Source organism: Heterocephalus glaber, unplaced genomic scaffold (assembly GCF_053883595.1).
Source record: "Heterocephalus glaber isolate CG9 unplaced genomic scaffold, H.glaber_assembly_v1.0 deba00001465, whole genome shotgun sequence".
Lineage (NCBI taxonomy): Eukaryota > Metazoa > Chordata > Mammalia > Rodentia > Bathyergidae > Heterocephalus > Heterocephalus glaber.
The window spans coordinates 8,329,768-8,350,642 of NW_028258312.1; the positions used below are offsets into that span (position 1 = coordinate 8,329,768).

General features: G+C 34.3%; 1 long non-coding RNA gene across 4 annotated transcripts in view; it reads left to right on the forward strand.

The window, feature by feature from the left end:
* LOC147826568 (uncharacterized) overlaps positions 1-20,875 on the forward strand; it is a 211,020-nt gene that overhangs the window by 171,914 nt on the left and 18,231 nt on the right. For 3 of the 4 annotated variants that reach the window (XR_015438928.1, XR_015438926.1, XR_015438927.1), the window contains one exon: positions 779-911. This is a non-coding gene — a long non-coding RNA (uncharacterized LOC147826568). Of the gene's footprint in view, positions 1-778; positions 912-2,129; positions 4,468-20,875 lie in introns of those variants that run through there. The other variant, XR_015438929.1, reaches the window with a different exon arrangement.

Here is a 20,875-nt window from a genome sequence, read left to right on the forward strand (position 1 = left end):
GAGTAGTAATGTTCTTTCTGCATATTCTTTTATTTATTTATTTTTTTAAAATTTATATATTAATTGGTCCATTTTAGGTATACAATACATTTACATTTATCATTGGGTGTTTGTATCTGAACATGATGTATCTTGGTTCTTATTTTTTCCCCATTACCTGTGCGCCCTTCACCCCCCACCCCACCCTTCCCTATTTACATAGACTTCGTTTCCATTTTTTTTTCTTTCTCATAATTTTTCCTTTCCTTTCTTCCCTTTCCCCTTCCCCTCCCTCCACCCCTCCACCTTTGGACCTTTTCGTATTTCAAATTATCAATTATTCATTATAATCATTTTTATCCTTATTTACACTTTCAGTTTCTCACACTAGAGATACTATTAGGCATATTCTTTTGATTTCTACCTACTTGTCACTTCTTATTTCACATTAGGTGAACTAGAATTGCAGAAGAATTAAAACAATGATCATCGTTTAGATAAGCTGATAATATTTCCATAAATCACTGTTTTCATTAAAGAAGTATCAAAATCTTTTCTACAATACACATTGATAAATACTAGAGGGATTATGGTAGCACTCCCTGTTGGTCAAGAAACTGAATGTGCAAGTGTATCCTTGTCAATTATTTCTTTTTGGGAAGATCTTGAAGAAGCTATGTGCACAAGGAACAATGGCAAATGATAGGTCTGGGTTTGTTTTATTTTGTGTTTGTTCTCTTTCACTCTGTCTCTGTTTCTGTCTTTCTGTCTCCTTCTCCCCCCGACCCCCCCCCCCCAGGCTGATGAGCACTCTGATGTTCTAAATCTAAGCTCTCTGGTTACCTGTGTCAGAGGACCTGCCTCATGCTCATGCCTCAGTCTCATCACCTCAGCCCTTACCTCTTCCTCACTCAGCTCCTGAGGACAAACTGGTAAGAACTCCCAAGGGACCAAGTTTTGACACGAGAAAAAAGAAGACAAGATGGCATGGCCTTGAGGGACCTTGGCTTTTGTATTAGTTCCACTCCCTGGAGGCCTGTGCTTTAGCCTACTGGTAAATGCAGTGAAATTATCTCCTGGATGTGACCAACCAGATTAGTTTTTCTGCTTCTTAAGAGGAGAAGTAGAATGAGGGAGTGAGGAATGAGAAAAGAGCCATTTCTGGTCTGGGAAACAAAAAGATGCAGTTTTTTTTCCCCCCATTTAGAGGGCAAGACATATGCTCTCTTAAAGTGATCAGTGATGGCTTTGGACATAAATTAGTTTAATGCATGGTTGCTAAATAGCCACTTTGATCACTTTCGAGGAACTGCAAAGAACTGAAATGTCTTTTTCATCTCTAATATCTAAATTCCTTTAGAATTGGTCTTGTTTGCATATATATTTTCTTTACTATTGCTTTTTGCAATAATCTTGTATTTTCTGTAAATAGTTCTCCATATTTGTTAAACACATCCCTACATATTTTATAAGGTTTTTTAGATATCTTTACAGAATCCTATTTTGGTTTATAGTTTTCTGCTTCATTTTTTATAAAGTCTATTTAAAGCACTAGAGAAACTAAACTAATTAAATTGTGCCATGAAGTCTTTTTTAAACTTGGGGAAGCTGTAGCTTTATAATAGCTGATAATTGGAGGAAAACTTAATGTAGGCTGAGTAAGGATAGTTCTGATAGCCATTATTTCTTAACCTAAGTATGAAAATAAGGATTCAATAGTTCTAGATACACATTTTAATCTAATATAATAGCCATAGCTATATTTAGTTCCTAGGTAGGGACCATGGTAATACCTTGGGCTTTTTGTATGGAGTAAGAGAGAAGTGGTAAATGCATTGGTGATAACAGCAAAACAAGCTCAAATAGCCATTACTGAATTGATCAAATCATGCATGTTGTCATCTTTAACTCTGTCACTAACCCTGTCCTATTGATGTACACTGCAGATGAGAAAAATAGTTATATATAGGATGCGTATCTGGTTCAAAATCATTCAGTAAAGTAGTAGATCCTGAACTTAAATCAGGGTTATAAACCTGCAAAGATGGCATTCTTTTGAGTGTTTTCTCTGTGCCTAAAAATGTAACATCAATATAACTTTGGAATTTGTCCTCTCTTGTTGATGGGCCTTTTCCTGCCGCCACGTGAAGAAATTTAAGCTAGTTTCCTGGAAGTGGAAGATATAGAGAGAAAAAGGCTCAGCTTTTCTGACAAACTGGTCATAACCATTCCAGCTGAGGCTCAAGCCTGTGAATGAGAACACTCTATTGAGGATCTATCATAAGACCAATTTGTTCAATCTACAAATTTATGGGAAATAAAGTATTTATTCATCATTATTTTAAGTAACTGGGTTGTAAAATTATAGTATGAGTTGTTACAAAGAGTGTTTTAGGATTCCTTATTGGGAAGAACTGGCATAATTCAAAAGAAGAATGGTATCTACATCAAATTTAATGACAACAGTTTATGGAGTACCCTCTATTATGCTAAGACTTTCATATGCACCATCACTTTTAGCCCTTAGTGCTCCCTTATGAGGTATGTTACTTTTATCTTTTATAGATAACTAGGCTGAGATTTGTAATAGTTAAGTAACTTATCCAAGGTCTCGAACAATTAGTGTTGTTGTAATTCTTTGATTCCTCATGGAGGTAATTTTAAAATTTTCTGTGTTGCTTTCAAATAACCACAAAACTGAAGTCATGGAAAAGTGGAGGAACTGATTTGAAGAGAGAAAGTTTACAAGCAGGATTGATTGCTAAGTCTGCTTGATCAAAGTGTGAGAATCTGTCATTCTGTGATAGGGCAGCCTTTGTTAAAACTGATAGATTGGTGGGAAATATGCTGTGCTAAAGTTCAAGAAGATTATAGATTTCATTAGAAAAGGGGGAAAGTCAAAAGGAGGAGGAGGAGAATAAAAGCAAGAATATTGAAAAAGAATTCACATGACGATTCTTGCCTCAGGATCTAGTATCCAGTTTAAGGAGTGGAGGGAGGCATGTGGCAAGTCATTGTGACAATCTCAACCTTAGATTTAAGAAAGCAAAAAAGTCATGGCTGGCAGAGAATGAAAAGGGCAAAGCATCTCAGTGATATTCTTACAGCAGTCCCTTCGTCAGTCTAGAAACCTTGTCTCGGACCATTTGAATTCTCCTTGTGCCTGATAGACTTAAACTAATTTTGACTAGCTTATTATGAGCAGTTGTTCATGTCATATATTAGCTATGATAAATTCACTTGTCTCTTTTCTCTTCTGTTTTGAATGAGTTGAAAGGGGTATTGACAAAGTTTAACTTAAGTTTATAGCATCCAAATGGCTACAAGCTTGCACATGGTAATTTTTGAATTTTTCAGTAAGAGTTCTCATTGGCATAAGCATTTGAAGTCAAACTTTGCTCACAGGAGGGATAAAACAGAATAGCGTATGTGTAGATCTTCTTTTAACCAATGAGCAATATGGCATAAACAAATTAAAAGTGATGTCATATGACTTCACAGTCAAGTAACCAAAATATAATTAGTTTGGTTTAATCTAGAAAGCAAATTCATTTTTGCCAAGACAGGGATTCTGTGCTCTGTGCTCAATGAAGTAGGTGTGGATTTTTTTTTTTCTGCATCTTGGTTCTTATTTTTTCCCCACTCCTAGCCCTCCCTTCACCCCCTCCACCCTTCCCTCTTTACAAAGATTTTATTTACATTTTTTCCATTTCTCAGCATTTTTCCTTTCCCTTCTTTCCTTTCCCCTCCCCCTCCCCCTACCCCTTTGGACCTTTTCTTCCTATTTTGCATTATCGATTTTTCATTCTTAATCATTGGTACATTTTAGGTATACAATATAATGACATTCATCATTGGAAATTTGCACCTTTACATAATCTCTCTTGGTTCTTATTTTTCACCCTTCCCCTGCCCTCCCTTCAACCCCTCCATTCCTCCCTATTTACAAAGATTTAGTTCCTATTTTTCCATTTTCTCATATTAATTCCATTTGCTTCTTTCCTTTCCCCTACCCCTCCCACTTCTTTCCCCTTTGCCCGTTTTCTTCCTATTTCACATTACCTATTATACACTTTAGTCCTTATTTACACTTTCAGTTTCTCAGGTGTGGATGTTTAATGATCAATTTGCACTATGTGTGCATATGCATGTGTGTGTTTAAAGGAGGTATGAGAATGGTGGTAAGAAAACTCTCTAAAATTTCAAAATTATATGGGAACTTTTGTTTTAAAAAGCAAATAAATAGAAATAATTCATCATCATGGGGTTAGCTGAATACTCCATCCAGACTGGATTTGTCTGTCATCCTTAGTTCACAATCTTCCTCACTACATTTAGGATGCTAATGATTTGGGTTTCATGTGGAATAACATAATGAACTACAAGTGTTTAATGGGAGCACTTTCACAGAAAATTTGATGTATTTTAGAATGCCTTATACAAATTCTTAATTATTAAACATATTGTGAAAATACATCAAAAAACCAATAAAACTGCAATAATCTATATTGCCTTTATAAAATCTAAGAATAAAAATGTCTTAAGCTTTTATAGATCTTTACATTTTATTGTGTTTGCATGTTAGCTCATTTGATTTTCATTAATTCAGTATGGCCTAGGTTGGGGGGGGCAGTTGAAAATATACCCATTTTACGTATGAGACTCAAACATAAAGTCCTCTATTTATGGTCACTCTGCTAATGGGAAATAAGAAGGATAGAAGGAAAATTTTATAGTTTTGAGAGAATAGTCTCCAAAAATTCTTGATTGCTTGTTCCCTACAGAAATGCATGTTTTTTTTATCTAAGCAATTAAATTATTTAAGAAGGCTTTATAAAAGGGATAACTAAAATTCTTTCTGAGATGGACAATGGCTAGGAATAGTTTAAAGAATGAGGCTTATGTTTTATATACACTTCCTGAAATGTTGTGAAAACTTCAGTATTAGTAGTGTCAGGGATTTAGCTCAGTGGTTCCACTGCCTGCCTCTCAAGCGCAAGGTTCCAAGTTCCATCCCTGGTACCAAACAAAACCCCCAAAAAACAAAACTTCCGTATTAGTAGTTGAAAGTCTTAACAATTTGTTGATGGGCTGGAAACAGTGGTACACACCTGTAATCCCACCGGCACATAGGGCTGAGACCAGCCTAGGCAATGTAGCCTGATCCTGTCTCAAAGTAAAAATAAATAAATAAATAAATAAATAAATAAATAAATAAAAAGAGTTATGGATGTAGGTCAGTGAAAAGGTCATGAGATCAATACCCAGCACCTCCCACACACATAACGATGGCTATGATAACCGTCAAAAACTCTGTCAGTATGACAAAATCCACTGGAGAGTGTTCAGTTTAGAGCTCAGAGAAAAAACTATGTTGCAAAAAAGAGTCTAACTGAAACTGTTCTATGACAGTATTTTTTTAATTAATCATTAATGCTTGATACATATTTTGTGATCTGAATAAATGAGATAGGAGCATTATGGAGAGTTGAACATAAAGTTGATATAACAGTCTCCAGTATGAACCAAATTCCTATAATCCAATTATAATCTGAATAATCTGTAAAATATTAGAAATATCATAAAACTATTAGCATTTTATACTAGATCATTTGTCGTCTATAATAAATACTATGTATCAGATCCATAAAATTCTCAAAATACAAATCATTAGGTCAAATACCAGCCATTCTGAATTAGAATTTCCAGGACTAAAGCTAGAGAATTTTTACTAAAAAGAAAAAATATGAAGTCTAAGGTATTTTGATATTTTGGAGATTCATTGAGCTAATTTACTGATAATTTTCTATTTTTGTTCCTTGCTTACCACTTTTTTCCTTCAGACTTTTCAATTCTACTCAGAATTTATCACCTAAATAACCTCATTTTTCACTGATAACATCTAATCTTTGATATCCTTTTATGGTAGGCAGCTTTTCTTTTGCTGTGGCAAAATACCTGACATCCTCAGCTTAAAGGGGGAAAGGTTTACTTTGGATCATGGTTTCAGAAGTTTAAGTCTCCAAGCCAGAAACATCATGGTGGAAGGGTGTGATGGAGAAAAATTAAACTCCTGCGTATGGAAAGGCTGGTCCCAAGCTCTCAAGTTTTCATTTAATATTCATATCCTGTTCGTTGATTTTCATTCTTATTTTTTTTCTAATCTCACTTTAAAACTTCAAGTTTTATTAATCTCCTTATAAAACCACTCAGGATTTCTATTTTACCATGTGGACTTTATAATGTGAATATACTCATGCAACTAGAAGCAAACAACAGCAAGGGCCAATGTCTCATTTTTAGACGCATTCCTAAACAAGTAAAAATATACACAATAATTCATCCACTCATTCATGTGGCTAACAAATGTGTCTGGGTCATACATAATGTCTTCAGTGTTGTGACACATTCTAAAGATTTAGCAATGAAAATGATACATATGATTCATGCTATAGTGGGATCTCTGCTCTAATACAGAAAAAACATAATTCATTAAACAATTTTCAATAGTAATAGGTGTTTTGAAAAAATAGATAACAAGGTAAAATATTCATCTCAGCACAACTAAAATAGCCAAAGTTTGATTAAATTATGGTAAATCAATCTGAGGGAAGATTATCAGTAATTGAAAGTTTTAGTTATCACAACTCTTCTATGAAACATGAAAACTATTTATAATTCAATATTTGTTGAAAATATAAGGAAGCATATATCATTATGTCTCTAAAACATGTGGTGAAGACAACGTTGGAAGAAAATGCTATTTTTGAGATCAAATAATTGTTATAATTGCCGTGTTATATTGGGTTAACTTATTACAGAGTAAAAAAATGTGAAAAAATGTAGTTTACTTAATGTCCTGTTAAGCAGTTTCTATCACTTGGTTTTTCCATATCCTACAGCACTTGAATTTTTACAGTAGTAAGCTTGAGGCTTTGAAGCAAATTTTAAGTTACCAATGAGAAGATAATACTTTATTTCAGTCTAATTTCTGTGTTAAATATGTTTTATTGTGGTTTAATTTTTCATAATCAGTGATATGTGCATGGAATTAAGTGGAGCAATAATCTATTAACCAGAATATTTGATTAACCAGAGCACATCATTTCCTGAAATGCAAGATAAGGAAATTATTTTTAAGCAAAAATGAATTAATTAAAGCTCAACTTTAAAAACTGCTTTTTGTTATACTACAATTTCTTAGAAGATGTTGGTCATTAAATTAGAATTTTGAAAATGCATTTAAAGAGGCATAAAAAACTGTCTCTTCATTTCAATTCTAAGTAACAGTTATTGAGTGCTTGTTCTTTCCTGGATATTCAGAATTTGAAATTGTTAAATATATTTTATATTTTTTGTCTGAGCTTGGATTAGCTCATACAGTATGTTTGCAAAGCTATAAGATCAATGATAATAAAACCCGTTGTTGAATTTCCTCCTTTCATGGAGGAAAATAAATACTGATATTAAATATGTATATTGAAATTTTTAATAACATCCTAGTTAAAAAATACAATGTTATATTTGCCTCAGGATCAATCACATTTGTACCACATAAATTTGTTCAAATAAAATAATGAAAGGATATGTGATATATACTCTACAGACTGTTCCCAGCTTTACCTGCAGGTGATTCAACCCTAATAAAATTCCAGTACAGACACTAGTCTGATCCTGGAAGTAGCTGTTGGAGAGAACAGAGTTTTGAAATTGGGACACAGAGCATTCTATCCTCAGGTAGTCTCTTCATTTATGTGTGGTTTAATGTCAAATACTGGGGGTAGGGGCGGGAAACAGTATATTTTTCACAATGATAAATTTCTTCCAATATAAAAAAAATCTCTTTCTTTTGTGAAGTGGAGGTTACTGTAGGTAGACTTTTAATTTTAATATCCTTTGCAGAATAAAACAATAGTAATCCTAGGGTTGCCTCCCAAGTACTTTTGTGAAGTTTTTGAATCCACAGAATTCGATGTATGTAGTTTTGTAGCAATGGCAGTGGACTTACTGTCCAAAGCAATGGAGTATATTCCAACCTGTCTTTTAATAGCTACATGTTCTTGAGCATATCTGAGTCTCAAGCCCTTCATTTGTAACTAGGTCTGGTACTGAAAACACAGGTAACACTGAATTAATGACATAGTATTTTCATTTCTTACATATGTGCCTGTTCTGTAACTACAGTTACTTCAGGTGATTTTGTCTTGTTAACTATTTTACCATTCAGTTTCAGTTTTCTCAAAGCCATCTGATGGACAGTACTAATGAGTATTAATAACCCACTCTGGGTTAACTTCTCTTTAAACCTGATTGTTCAATTTATAATCTTATCAAATGATCAATTGTTTTGGTTTAGATCAAATATGTCCCCCAAAAGCCTCTTGATCCAAGGTAGGGTTTTTGAAAGGTAATTGGATCATGGGGGTATTAATCCATCAATGAGTTCATAGATTGTGTAGAGGTTGGCCCTAGTGAGAAGAAGGGGGTGGGTCACTAGGAATCATGACTTGAAAGAGTATGTTCTTGTCCCTGGCACCTGTTTCTGTATTTGCTTCCAGGCTGCCATGATGTGAGCAGAATTCCTCCTCAGACTCCTCCATCGTAATGTTTCTTCCTTGGATCCAACAAATCATAGGTTGAAACTATGGAAACTGTGAGCCAAAATAAAACTCTCCTCCTTTAGGCTGGGGATTTAGCTCAATGGTACTGCCCCTGCTTCACAAACACAAGGTCCTGAGTTTGATCCCCGCTACCAAAAAAACCCCACAAAAAACTCTCCTCCTCTAAGTTGCTGTTGTTGGATATTTTATCCTACTGATAGGAAAGCTAAGTAATGTATCACTATACTTTTTTGATCACTCTGTAACAGTTTTGTATTTTATGCTACTATTTTATCACTTTCTGTCATCTGAACCCTGTCATTCAACTCTTTGAGTGACAAAATGTTCTTTGTTGAGAAGCAATCCACATAGATTACAGAATGAACACATACTATGGAAATCATCTCTTCAAACCTTAAAATCATAAATAGTTCAGTACAACCTAGGACTCTAAGAAGGGAACAAGAGGAATAGCCCTTTAAAATTGAAGAAAGAAGAAAGAGTAATAATTACCTGTATTTATTTCTAACCAAAAGGCCCTTCTTCTATGAAATATTTTAAAGAGATGAAAATTCATGAGTTCAACATTATTTTTATTGGAATAAACTTTTATGTGAAATGTCAGGTTTTTTTTGAGCATGTAATCTTGCCAAATTCAAAACTCTCATATTTAGTACTTTTACATTTGATCTCTTGGCATGTCAAGAATACTCATACTACTCTTTTAAAATAAGATATCTACCTAATAATGGGAGCATTTGTCTCAAATTCAGTATTTAAATTACACCTTTGAATGACTGCTGAAATTAATTTAATATCAAGTTTATAAATCTTTGTAATACTTTTTATTTTGACAACATGTTTTCTTAGGCTGTAATTTGTTCGTGGATTTTTCAGGTGTAATGTACAAGATAAGCAGGTTGAGAAGTTTTTGACTTAGCAAAGCCACATTTTGAGAAATAAGGAAACAGTGTCTTGAGTGGCATCTTCATAATTATTTGCACAATTTTCTGAGCTGTTTGACAAGTTCTCATTTGTCTTTAAAATAAAGGGATGATAGGAAGAACAACCACTGATCCTAGAGGTGTGTTAAAAATCATTCCTAAACAAACACTATTTCAGCTTTACAGGAAGAATTGATATCCTTTGGATTTTTAGGTCATATCATAGTGCTACTACTTCAAATCCACTGAAATTTTGGCTCTAAGGGACACTTTGACATCATTCTTACCCTCTCTGAATTAACATTTAAATATTTATGCAATTTTTCAGTCTAGAAGAGGAGCTGTAAGACTTCCCTGAATAGGAGGTTAAGCAAAGGTTATGATGTTACAAATTAGAACTAAATAGGACACTGATCCTGAGAAACTGGAATCTTGTTAGTTAGACTAATAATGAATCAAGTCAATGAGACAAAGGGTCTCTCAAGGTGAGGTTTGCTAGAGTCTGAATATAAATGGCCATATTATTATTAATGCATCCATTCATGAAAATGCTATAATCATAGCTTAGGCCACAGAAAGACTGAATAAGTCCGTGCTAAAATGTGGATAAAGAAGAGTTACACCTCTCAGGTTAGCTAAAGTTTAATAAAGATGTATATAAAATTTCCAGATTTTTAACATATTTCTCCGTAATTTTTCCAAACTGAATAAGAATACGTATTGTTTTAATTTTCAATGGGAGAATCATAATTGATTTATTTTAGAATAATTAATCAATAAAGTTTAAACAATTACAGAGTCCATTTGGGGTATTAAAAAGTAACATTTCCTTTTTAAAGTTAATTAGTCTTCTTGTCCTAATGCAGGCCTGCCTATATATTGTTGAGAGAATAAAATAATGAGAATACATTTTTAGGTTTGTCCTAAAGATTATTTTTATCCCTGTTCTTTGGTATAAGTGAAAATATTTTCTTTCCCACTTGTAGACACTTCCCAATTGTACTTCCCAATTGTAGACACTTCAGAAGTACACAGAATTAAATTTAAATGTCTTCATCAAATTTAAATCTATCCTTATTTTACCAGTCACATTTAAAAGGTTATCTTTTTGTGCAATTAATCTTTGTAAAAATGACATGCACTGATAAAATGTGTTGGAAATTACAGATCTAAGTTTGAAGCTGAAGAAAAAATGTGACAGTTTAAAGGACCAATTTCATGATAAGTACATTGAGTGAAATGATTTCATATGAAGCTTACAATAAAAACAAACTTGCTTTGTCCCCAAATTTGGTTATGTTTCTCTGCAATGCTGTAAGAAGTCATACTGTGCTGAGAATGAAATTGTTGCAGTAACATTTAATGTTGTTTATTGAAACTTGAAGTTCAAAAATTGTATTAGATTCACATTGTTCTGCGTTAGCAATCTTTATCTGGAAAATGATGGCAATAAAATTTTTGCAAATACTCATTTGTATTTTCTGATATTTTTGTGGACATGACTGGGCACACATTAATTTGGTTATAGTATGTATCAAGTTGCTTTCTTCACTCTTTCCACAACAAAAAATTTAGATGTACTTACATTCAATAAGAATGTTTATGTAACTGAACAACGTAGATGAGTTACATGCTATGAATATTAATCACATATTTATTTTGCACCCATTTTGAAGGAGTTTTGTCAAGTTATATGAATATGTTGATGTGTGGAGTAAATCATTTTTTTACCTTCATGGGATGCACTCATTTTTTTTTGTTATTTGAATAATTTTTGATGTTGGTACTACAAATGAAAGTTGTACCTTTTTTCCAATCCATTTAAAATTGGACTGAAATCTAGAATTGCAATACTTAGCAAATAAAAATGTAGCCCTCCCAGCCAAATTTAAGTTTCAAATAAAGAAAAGAATATAGTAGAGGTATATTCCCTAAAGTGAGACATACATAGAAAATGCATTGGAAACATTTTTAGTAATAAGCAGTGTGTTCAGAAGCCAGTCAAAATGTTGATAATTCTTTTAGAATTATACTTCTTTTACATTTTTCTCTCCAATGCCCTGTCAAAGTTTTATATTTTGACAAACTTTGTTAATAAATGAGACTCCTTATTTCAAGGAATAAAATTGCTTATTAAAAAATTAACAAAGTACATATACTGCTTACTTTCAAATTACTAATGGGATTAAGATAATATAAAATAAATATAAAAACCTGGGGGTAAGAATCAGATCATATCCTTAAAAATCAATAAAATAATTTGAATTGGTGTTAAGTGCTATGGTTAAAATAAAACAGTGATGACATTATCTGTTTTTTGGACTTATGTAATAAATTTTCACCTCTCTTTGGCATCTTGAACTTCAACTATACACTCTGTGACATTGAATTTATTGTTCAGGAACAGTGTTAAGAAATTTGTATTATAAATTATCTGTCTTTAAATCTAGCAAGTCCCACATCCGCTGCACATAGTATAAGGTCTAGAAAGTAATATGTTTTCATCAATTGTTTGTTGAATGCATTTATTTTCTAGTTACTTTCCTGTCACATGCAGTGAATTCAAATAGGAATAAAGTTTGAAAGGAATATTCTTTCGCTGACTACACCTTTTTGGCTTTTCCACTGTAAATATAGTAATGGTAAATAAGAAACAGTCCATATAGTCTAGGTATCTATATTTTTACAACTTACAAGGATTCGTTAGCTCCAGGCTTTGTGAAAATAAAACAAACACTAAAGAGAATGGTTGAACTCACACTACAGATAAAAACAGAGAGATAAAGAGATTACCTATAATGTTACTTACTTAAAAGATATGTTTTCTGATTTGATTATCTGTGTTTCTTCATCCGAGTTTGGTGGAAAGCCTTCTACCCAATTTAGTGTAAGTATCCTCTATCTTGTAGTTCAGCCCTTATTTATCTTTTTAGATAGTTCTAGTACTCGTGATCTCCCCAATATGTCATGGACCATTAGGACTTTCTATATTAATTATTAAGCCTTATCAAAATTTGCTCATCTACTTGCTTAGTGGTCAGTTGGTACTAGATTTTTAATGACATTTCTCAGTGGTTTTCGTTTTTCTCTATGAAGAGCAATTAGTTTTTAAATAAGGATTTGTTTTGACTCTTCTTTGCTTTGTTTTTCTAAGCTTCGTTTTGGTGGTAGGGGGCAATATTTAGCCTGGAAGAGAAACTAATTAAAGGAACTTCCACATAAGAGTTAAACTGAGAAAAAACAACTTTGGGCAGAAATGTAAACTCCATGCTAGTGTCTGAGTCTGCTCAAGTATCATAGAAAGTTTCTCTGCAAGTGTTGCCTGGTATTTCACAGGGAATAAAGTCTGGCTTTTCTCCTCATAAAATTACTGAATGGTAGATGAGAAATAATTTGGAAAAGTGAAAAAAGTCATGGAAATGGAAATAATAATATGACTATGCTGGCGACTCTAGGACTAATGTGTAATCAGCAAATTTGAAGACAGAGCCCATTTTTTATTTCTCCCCTGAAAGGCCATGTCTCTTTGGTTAGACTGAGTTTGTATATTTTAAAAATGGAGAAAAAGGACAGGATTGTATTTTTCCTTTTAAACCTGAGTGTACTCACCCTCTGTCAGCCTTTTTTTCTGACTATTTTTGATGTATTTTGTAAGGAAAGAGTAGCTTGAAATCAGAGTAGAGGTATGGCATGGAAATTAGAGGTACTAAGCTAGGCAAAGGAAGTTTATGTAATGGAGAGATGATTGGGAAGGAATGGAACAGAAGTGTTTCTAGAGTGTTCTGATGGATGTGATTGTGGTTTTTAAAAAAATGGATCTTGGGAAAAGGGATTTGACAAAGTGTTTTTGTAAGCTAAAAGTTTGATCTGCTTTAATTATCTTTTAAGATATGAAATAAATATTGGACTTCATTTTAAATTACTTGACAGTTTTATTTTGCTTCCCTGAATTGTATTTCACTTATGAACTATATACTATGGGATTGCAATTTATGTTTTAGTTATGAATGATTATGTAAATAAATGTCTTTTCTTGATATAGTCTGTCATGTGAATCTTTCCATTTCACCTTACCTACCTTTCTGAGTTCTAAGAATTGGTATTTAAAATTTTGGATAATAATTGAAGTAAAATAGGAAATAGTGATATCAGGATTCTAAGAGTAACTGGTATTTCCATCATTTCTATTTAACGTAAGGTGACGAGTGAAGAAACACCTAGATGTAAATTTGGGGCTTTGGGAGAAACATTCTTGCTTCTAGGCCATTGGGGTGTCATTTAGTAAATTGCTTCTCCAGCACTCTGACTGGGGTTGCCAAATATCTATGAATTTAGGACTCAAGTCAGAAAAGAAGTTCAATCTATTTCAATTATTAGCCTAAATGGTGTGTCTGACTGTGCCCTTGTGTAGAGCAGCTTCATTTTTGCTGAATGCCACCCATGAAAATTGGTCTTAGTTCACTAGCAATGTCTATGTCTGCAGCACCAATCTCTAATGTGTGGAAGTCCTCCAATCTCATTTTTGATCTGAAAATCAATTACTGGCTGTGATTTTTAAGTAGCAGTTTCTTTTCTGAGCTGAAAATATGGCTATGTCCATGAAGATGGTGTGAAATATGTATTGCCTGCATAAAGCAAAGAGTGCTAATAGTCTTCTGCCCCTAAATCTCTCTCCTCATAGACTTTTGGAAGATCTGAAATTCCCAACATCACTTCCTTTTTTGTGTGTTATAGTCAGTTTGACTGCTGAAAAATACAATTAACTGTTGAAGAGGTAACAATTTTGAAATCTTTAGAATGGTTGCCTCAACTGTGTGAGTTTATCAAATTAGCTGGCACAATCTAAGTCCTCAGGAAATGAAAAGAGAATAAAGTGTGTGAGAGAGGGAGTGAACAAGAGGAGTAGAGGAATGGACAAGGGAAAAGAGAGTCAGAGAGAGTCACAGACCATTCTGTGTTAGTGAAGAGACAGTGGGGGGAAAAGCGTTCTTCCAAATTTGATCTGGGACCAATCTCGTCCTAAACAAATGAGTAGAAAAGTATTCGAGTATTTTTTTCTTTTAAATTAACTAAACAGATTCTCTTTATTACATTACTGCAGAAAGTTTAAATTCAAATTTTTCTGTTGATAATTAGATTGTTTCAAGAAAACAACAAAATGGAAACAAAACCAGAGAACCTTGAATTTCATAGTGCATTTAGAGATGGATTTTAAAGAAGTTATTTCAGTAATTCCCTATATTTGTAAAAAATACTTGAAACTAGTTTCTGATGTTTTAGTGGGATGAATGGCAAAACAAAACATTTATTATCTGGATTTTTCATACAGAGTTCGTTTTACTCACATAGAAATACAATGCTCAACTCTAGCACTCCTAATACAATGCTAAACTCTGGTATTTCATTCTAAGATGAAAACAGCATCTTAGAATGCATAGGAGGAAGACCCTACACATTTTGTTTAATTTGATCTGAAATCCATGTGCTGTCATTTAGAGAGATCAAGTATAAGAACCTGGTGGGTATAAAATGTGCTCCACATGGTCTTATTTAGAAAAATGCCTCAAATGTGAGTTTTCACAAATTCCACAAAACGCATTTTCACACCAAATTTGATACAGACATGTATTACAAAATCTCCCTACTGCCATTTGAATATAAAAAGAAAAGTTTCTCCAGAGTTTGTAAATGTGTTTAGAGTATAAGTAGGTGAAAAATACACTGTATTAACATCTACCACTTGAACCTGCATCGAGGCACTTAGACCTTCAAAAAGATTATTTGAAAGAGTCTATTTTTTTTTAATGTACATCTAGGGGAACTTTACATATACAAAAGAGTCTCTAATGGCTTCTCTCATTAATTTCCTAATTGAAAATGACTAACTATGTGTGCTCTGCTGTTTTACCCAGTGAATGGGGTTGGAAGGGAGCAGGGAGAAGAGACAGGTTCCATATCAGTGTGCTGTGTCCATTTGTTCAAGTTGTGTAACTTGCACGGGGTCTATGTGTGAAGCCACAAGTCAACCCTGCACACACCTTTGCTTGTGTGAAAGTGTGCAGGCAGTCTCCATAATTCTAAGCTTGGCTGAGTGCTGGAGAAGTGAAGTGGGGCCCAGCTCAGTACACACACACCTGCTCTGGGGGGCCAACACATCTTCACTCATGTGGGAACACTGGTGTGGGTGGATGTTTCTGGTCCCAGCCATGCTCAGGCACTACCTATCCATACGTTGTTAAAATTGTGCAGAAAAGCATTTATTTATAGTTTTGATTTTTCTCTTGAGCAAGTGTACATATTTTAAACTCATTCAAATTACCATTCAAGGTAGTGGCAGTCCTGGGTGAATTAAGGGACATTCTACTCTTTACATATTTTGCATGTATTTTCTCTTCTAGGAAGCATTTTAATTGTGTATTTTTCATATGTAAAAGACAAGAAATACGTATTAGTAAAATACATTATACATCTAATATATCTTTCTGGAAATCCTGGTGTTATTTCTTGAATAACATGAATTTTAGATTAACATAGTTTGGATATGAAAGCAATACTCTGTTAGGGGGCTCTAAAAGATGTAGATATAACTGGGGTGTTTCACTGATACCAGACATTGACTAAACCCATTCAAACTTCAGTGTTCATGTGGATGCAAAGGATGTGATTGTGTCACGCATGGCCAGGTATCTGTGAAATCACAAAGCTCTCTGAGGCATCCTGGAGGAGAGGTACATCTGTTGCAAAGTCTAAAGTTTCCCCAATTACATCTTGGTTAAATAGTTAGTCATTCAGCAAGTATTAATTCAGCATTCACTGGATACCAAGGAAAGAAGAACTAGTTGGCTTTGATCCAGACCCTTCACACAGACTCACTCTGTATATTTCTCAGCACTGTCAGTAGCAGCATTTCCCTCAAGATGACCAGACAAGCACCCTGTCCAGCCAGCCAGCTACTCCCAGCCCCATGGCACAGCCATCTCTAATTCTAATAGAAGGCCCAAATCACAGAACTATGAAGTGAAGGAATCTGCATTCAACATGGCACTTAAATGGATTCTCCAGTTATTGTTATGCCATAGCAGTTAGGTATTTCAAGCTATTGTGAACTTGTTGGATTCCTGTGCAAATTTGAATGTCTAAAACTCTTAGTTCAATTTAGCCTCTGTGAGTTGCTTGAAAGGTGTATGGTTTTAACTATTTCATATAATACTTGTGTACAATATTTTTATGCAACATGACATATAACAGAGAAAAAAAGATTAGGTATGAGATTTCAAAGAGACAAAACCAGTTAATAATTTAATGTGTATCTTTCTAGACTTTCTCCTATGCAGATCTATAAGAAATTTGTTTTCTAAAAATAAGATTACAAAATAAGTGCTGATCTATAATTTATTTTTACATTTCATAAAATATGATCACTGTCATTCTGATAAATTCAATACATACATCATCTTCTCATTTGTATAATATAGCTACGTTTGTCTTTTGCATGTCTTTAATGCATATATTCTCTAAAACTGAAGTTTACACTTTAGATGAATAGAAATTGACTGTACTTAGACTTTAGTAGCTGTTGGTAATCCATAATTCAGCTTCATGTATTAATACAAAGTACTGTTTCATTTGTCAGGTTACTCCTGAGGCTAAATCCTGGAATCAAAATCTCCCAAATTCCATTTTATATGCTTGGCAGACCTACATAATATTTACATTAAAATGACTTCTGTGTGTGTGTGTTTTCAGGCACTATTATGCAGACCTATCTTTTCTTTCTGAATTTCACATTTGGTTTGTAGACCAGCAGCTGTGTCTACAACCTAAGTGGGCATGTTCCATTCCAATATTTCTCACATCCTAAACAGAACTAACCCTGGGAGCCCTGAAACTCATTCAGAGTAGTACACTTCTGTTGAGATTTGGTGTGCAGCATATTCACATTGCCCTGGGCTTATAGTTTCTTTTTAGTCAGGAGCTGACATAACTCTAAATAGCTATTCTTTTGCTTTTTAATAAGGCACATTTATATTAAATGGGTGTGCAATTTACCTTTCCAGAAGGAGTGACATCAGTCTGTTACTAAGACACTTTGTGCTAAAGAAATAAGTAGAAAAAGGAGAACATTTTTTTCTTTGATCCTGTGGAGCTGTTCATATTGAGAGAATAGACATTCACATTATGGAATTTACCTTTGCTTGTACTAGGATTGGCAAAAACCTTATGTAAATAGGCAGGTTTCCTGAATGCAGCCTCTGAATCTTCAGATAAATGACTGCTCCATGTCTTACTGCTGTTAAAAGGCAATCAGTTTTTCCAGCTGTGCGTGGTGTGGTTCAGAGTCCACTAGCTATCTTTCCCTTTAGACTAAAGTTTCCTAGTCTCAGATGGCCTGCAGTAATTATCTTTTGGTCAGTGTGGTACCAGATTTACCTACACATATATTTCTCCATATATTAAATATTAAACATAAAATTAAAACTACATCTTTAACATTTTAGGCATCATACTAGATATCTGGCATGTATGATCTAATTTACCCCCTAAATTGAAGTGGATTCATATCACTCTTAGGAAAAAGAATTCAGACTCTGCAGGAAACCATCTGTATGATCTGGCTTTTCCTCCCTGAATGACCTAAATTCCTATGATTCACTTTCTCCAGTGGTTACTCATTTATTCTTGTTTCAAAAAATGCATTATGTTTTTTATTGACTCAATCTTTACCATGACTTTGAAATAACTGTTATATTTCTGTGTTATCTATGAATATGTTGAAGAGCAGAATAGTCCTATTCAGCAAATTTGTGAGGTTGTGGTTCAAGTCTAGACCCATGGCTTCTGAAGAAAGAATTCTTAACCACAACACTGCGTAATATTATGTTGGCCTTCAGAAATATTATTAAATGAGTACAGAAGCAAAGTGATTTTTGGGGTCTCTAAGCTAAAAGTGGTAGCTGCATGTGGAGTCCTACAGAAACCTATGAGGGTAGATTGTTGACATGAAAGTGACTGTCCTCATGTTGGCCAATGAAGGCTAACGTTGTTAAAGAAAGGGACCACATACTTTCATTTTTTTCCTCCTGAACAGTATTCAATGAGATTGGGGGAATTCTTTTATCATCACCTACACACCTTGTTGAAAAGAATGATGATCATGGGTTAACAATTAAGTAATGATTTAGGCTGCTCAGTGCTGGAATTAGGCAATGTGGATGATAGTAAATATTTGGAACATTAACAAAAGAAAATAAGAAAAATTAGAAATAAAAAATAACATTTTAAAAAATATTTAGAAATAAAGGTAATTTTGAATGGTGCATTAGAGTTATCATTGTGTGTAATTCCAAAACTTGTTTAATATCTATACAGTTATTCATAGGGTTTGTGTGTGTGTGTTTATGAAATTCTATAACATTTTCAGTACTTATGACCTGAAAAGTCTTAATCCTGTCCTCCCCTGTAAAAGTACACCATAGAAATGCTAACAATAAAGGTCAGGCTCAGGAGATGTCAGTTGCAAACAAGGACCCATTGCCAATTGGATTCAAGGACATGAACATATATTCTGGCAGAAATTTTGTGTACATTTTACCCTTTTCCTGAGACTTTTGGAGATCCTGAGATTAAGGATGGTAGATTAATTGATCTGGAAGAGAAAATTTCAAGTTAGCTCAAAGTTCAGGCTGTGAAATGGATACTGCTGCCATATTTAAACAAAATTTATGGTGAAAATCAGGAGCAAAAAGATAGAGCTAAATAATTTGAAATGTTTTCAGTTTCCCCAGAAAAAAAGGCATTTACAAAGTTGGGGCAGAAAAGAGCAAGGTTGTTGAAATTATTATATTAAAAAGAAGAAAAGTATATCAGGAATATAGAAAAGATGCCTTGAGGTCATCTCAGGAATTAGGGAGCTCTCATGCTTCTTAGGCTCAAATGTGTAAACTAAGAAGCTTCCATTTGGGAAGAGGGCCACAGGACACCCTGCTGGAAAAGAGTCATATAGGGAATGTGTTTCTTGGGATTCAATTCACAGTGATTAGCAATCTAGCCACTCAGAGGCCACTGTAGCCATGATGCAAATGGGCCCACCTACTGCTTGAGTGGTGTCAGACCTTGGCATCATCCACTAGGTGTTGACTTAACAGGTATGAAGAATGTAAGAGTTGTGGGGTCAAAGGGACTTCCATCTATATTTCAGAAGGCCTGAGAGGCTGGCCAGTGTGCTCCTGAGTGACAGTTCATGAAGCTCTGAACATGTAGCTGGCAATGGTGTGGAGACCCTAGGAATATGAAGAAGTTAGGTACATGAAACTTCTGAGGAAGGCCACAGGCAATGAACAGAGCCAACCCAAGAGAGGGGACATGAGGATTGCAACTGGCAATATCATAAGAGTGGAGTTCCCTAAGCCCTTTGGAGCTCCTATGTCCCCAAAGGATACTGCCCATGAAAGTACAAGATTTAATGTTTTCTTTGCTGGGTTTTGGTCTTGGTTTGATTCCATTCCTTTCTATTCCAGCTAAGAGTGTGTCATGAATCTCAGAGGAAAATTTGAACTTGGATTTTTTTTACCACTGCTAAAACTTTTAAGACTTTGGTGACCCTTAGAGGCAAACTAAGTACATTTTGCATGCAGAGATGGACATAATTCTTTTTGGAGCCAGAGGCAGAGTGTTATGGCTTAGATCTGGGGAGTCATCCCCAAACCTCATGTGTTTAGAAGGTGATTGTATCATGGGGGTGCTATACTCATGAGGGGATTAGTCCACTGATGTGTTCATAGTTGACTTGCTATTAGAAGGAGGGGTCTGCTTAGAGATGGATCACTCTAGGCATAGCTTGGAAGTGTATGTCCTTGTTCCTAGCTCCTCCCTTCCCATGCTGCTTCCTGTTTACCAATACATAGGAAATGGTAGGCCCTTACACCATGGTGCTTCTGCATTTGAGCATGCCAACCATGGATTGCAACTTCTGAAACTGTAAGCCAAATAAACATTTTATCCTTTAAGTTGTGTGTATTGTGTATTGTGTATTGTGTGTTGGTAATGGGGAATGTGACTAAGCAAACATTCCACAGGGGAAGGTGTTTGATATTTTATAAAACCCCTCCAAAAGGGAAATATTTGACCATAATATGACATAACTTGATTCATCATATTTCTTAAATATTCTACTTATGTTAACATGAAACTTATTTTAAAGAAATACAACAGAAATAGCTAAATTTAAAAGTTTAAGATAGTTGTTAGATCTAATGTATTAAATTAAAGGTACCTGGGAGGTCTTTTCATTACAGAAAAGCATTTATCAAATTTGTCGAGAAAATGCATTTTTACACAGACTATAGCGTGACA